This window comes from Lepidothrix coronata, unplaced genomic scaffold, assembly GCF_001604755.1.
Source record: "Lepidothrix coronata isolate B3197 unplaced genomic scaffold, Lepidothrix_coronata-1.0 Scaffold407, whole genome shotgun sequence".
In the NCBI taxonomy this organism is placed as follows: domain Eukaryota; kingdom Metazoa; phylum Chordata; class Aves; order Passeriformes; family Pipridae; genus Lepidothrix; species Lepidothrix coronata.
In genome coordinates this window covers 1-3,137 of record NW_016690587.1, presented here as the reverse complement: position 1 = coordinate 3,137, position 3,137 = coordinate 1, and positions in this window count along the sequence as shown.

Below are 3,137 nucleotides of genomic sequence, written 5' to 3'. Positions count from 1 at the left end.
GGGATCCTGAGGGAAGTTGGGAGGGGGATATTGGGGACCTGGAGGGGATTTTGGGGGGTTATTTGGGTCCTGGGGGGCATTTGGGGCTCTGGGGGGAGGGCAAATGTGGGTCTTGCCCCACAGAGACTCCCAAATGTGGGTCCCACTCCACCCGGACCCCCTTTAAATGTGAGTTTCCCCCCCAAAAATGACCGTCCCACCCCCAAATCCACCCCTCCCACATGTGGGTCCAGCCCCCCCCAGAAACACCCCCAAATCTCGCACCCCCCCGACCCCCCCCAGATGTGGGTCTCCCACCTGCCCCTCCTCCCCAGCTCAGGGGGGTCCAAAGTCTGGCCCTGATCGGCCACATCCCCCACCCTTCCCCCCCCCCGCGCCCAAGTGGGGGAGGGGGGAGGGGCACCCCACTGACCTGTCGCGACTTGGGGGGCAACTGAGCGGAACTGGGGGGGGGTCAGGGGAGTTCTTACCTGTGGGGGCGTGCCCAGCCCCGCCCAAAGACTCTCCCCCTTTGCTGTGATTGGCTGTCCCGGGGGTCCCTACCCCCCCCCCCAGGTTTGGGGTGGGGCAGAAAATTCTCTTTTTTTGGCAATAAATAAGCGATGCCGGGGGTGGGGGGAATGACTGGGGGGAATTTGGGGGGCACCCCATGATCAGGAGAGGTGCTTGGAGGACTTGGGGGCTCAGGGTTCTTGAAGGGCACTTGGGTGGTGCCCCAGGGACGGGGGTGCTTGAGGGGCCTCATCTCCAGCCTGAGGAACCAGGAGCTCAAGGACTTCCTGAGGCAGCTGATTCACTTGGTCACGTTCCAGCAGGGCTGAGCCACCCATCTCTCTTCCCAAGTGACTCCCAGCTACTGTCCAGCAGCTTCTGTGCTTTGGGTGTTTGTCCTGTGAGTATTGGGTTTCTACAGCCACACCAAGCCGTCCCTCTGACCCCAAGGCCTTCTGTCAATGTGTCGTTCTCTCTGGCAGAGCTGCCCTCCCGTGGAGCCTCTAATGAAAGGGGGATGTGCATGGAGTGCAGTGCCCAAAGACTGGGATTGTCAGGAATAATCCACATGCTGTCAATGTGTGTGGCCTGGGGTGCCTCTGGCAAGGGAACAGCCCAAGGCACTGCAGGACTATTAAGGCTACAGACTATTAATGAAGCGCTTGTTGGATGATCTTGCTCCCCGGGGTGCATGTTCCTGTGATGTCAAGTGGGGCCAGGGAGGGAAGGGCAAACAGACACGGGCTGTTTGCAGGGGGAGATACAGGGATGGTCAATGGCAGCAAGTTGTGAGCAGTGAAAAAGGAAAAAGACAAGATGAAGCAAAGGAAATGCTCAGGGCTGTTGGAGAGCTGCCAGGCAGCCCTGGATCTGAGCAGCAATGCCTGCAGTGGGACAAGAAACTCACAGGTCACCTGAGCAAACTTTCTCATTGACTTCAAAGGTCACTGGGAACCTGACTGGTTTTCCTCCCATCAAGAAGAGAAGGTCTGTGGTCAATGGACATAGACAATTGTTCATGTACATCACAGTAGCGTCCCAGTGCTGGGCACAGAGGAATGACAACAGTGACTGGCTGCAGGACAGCTCCAGACCATTGGTGACTTCTGGGCCTGGTCATCCAGCCAAACTTCCATCCCCTCATCATCCACTGCTTCAGTCTGGCTGTGAGATGATGGGAGACCATGGCCAAGGCCTTCCCAAAGTCCAAGTGTGCCCCGTTCCCTCCTTTGCCCTCCTGAACACTTTGTGCTGCGTTTTTCTTTGCCTTCAAGTGCCCGGGGATGACTGTGGGAGGGCTTGTCCTGTCACCTTCCCAAGGACTGAGGTGGAGCTGACCAGTCCCTAATTCTCCCTCCTGAAGACAGATTTGGTATTTTCCTTCTCTGAGGACTTGGAAACCCCCCTGATTGCTCTGTCTTTCCTGAGATAGTTGAGAGAGGTTTCATGGTAACACCAGCCAGGTCCCCCAGCACCTCTCTGCCCCTTCCCACACCCAAAGCCCTCCCCACATGGCACACTTCCAGGGCAATGCCTGGCAAATAGCGCAGGTCCTCTGGGCCTGGTTAGAAGACAATCAGAAGAGATTTCTTCCCACAGGATCACAACTCCAGCTCAGCTTTTCTGAGTGTTTTTCTCAGTCATGAATTCTCTGTTCCACGGGCTGTAGATGAGCGTGTTCAGCGGGGTCTTGCGGAAAGGGAAGAAAAGTATTTTTCTGAAGGCCAATGTCACTTGTGCCTGCAGAACCCTTCTGAGTGCACAGGTGAGAAGCTCCCCACGTGTGCTTCCCCAAAGGCTGTGCATCAGCAGGCACCAGCCAGAGAGCCAAGGAAGGGGATCCAGCAGAGAGAGGCCTTTGCAGTGGTTGCTTCCAAGGTAGATGAGAGAACTCTCATTGGGACTGGGGAGTGGGGTGAGGAAGAGCAGCAGTGTGTGGGTGTATCAGGGCTCTGTGAGGTGTCCACACCTGAGCTGGGCTCATGCCCTGCTCACACCCCCGGGGTGCTCAGAGACACGAGTCCTTCCCTTGCACACACAGACAGTTCATTGCAGCAGGGGCAGCGTTTCCCTGGCTCCTGCTGCTGCTCCCAGGAGCTGGAGGCACCTCAGCCCTGTGGGGTGTCACCTGCTCTGCCCTGTCTGAGATGCCCCACGGCCTGAGGGATGGACACGGGGAGCTCTGTGCACAGAAGCACATCCCAATGCTACACTCAGGGATTTCCCAGGAAATGTTACTATCAGCTTCTAGGATCTTTCAGCAGGACTCTCACAATTGTTACAGTGCAGGGGAAGTGGCCATATGGCAGAGCAGGGCAGGAGCTGCAGGCAGCAAGGGCAGAGAGGAGAAGTGAGAAGGAGGTTCAAAGGATCCTGGGGTGGGAGGACAGGGCAGAGCTGCTCAGGGGAGGAACCTTCCCAGCCCTTTGCCGTGATCAGGCTCTGGCTGCAGAGCAGTGCAGGTGAGTTCCTACACGTGCCTCTCCCAGCTGCCAAATGCCCCCAGTGCCAGGAGCTGCCAGGATGGCTCTGATGGATTTGCTGGGGTGCAGCAGGAGAAGCTGCTGCAGAGCAGGACTTGCTGCTGCCCCATCAGAGGCCCAGGGCAAGAAGGTTCCCTGTGGCAGGGCTGGCTGTGGGGTGGG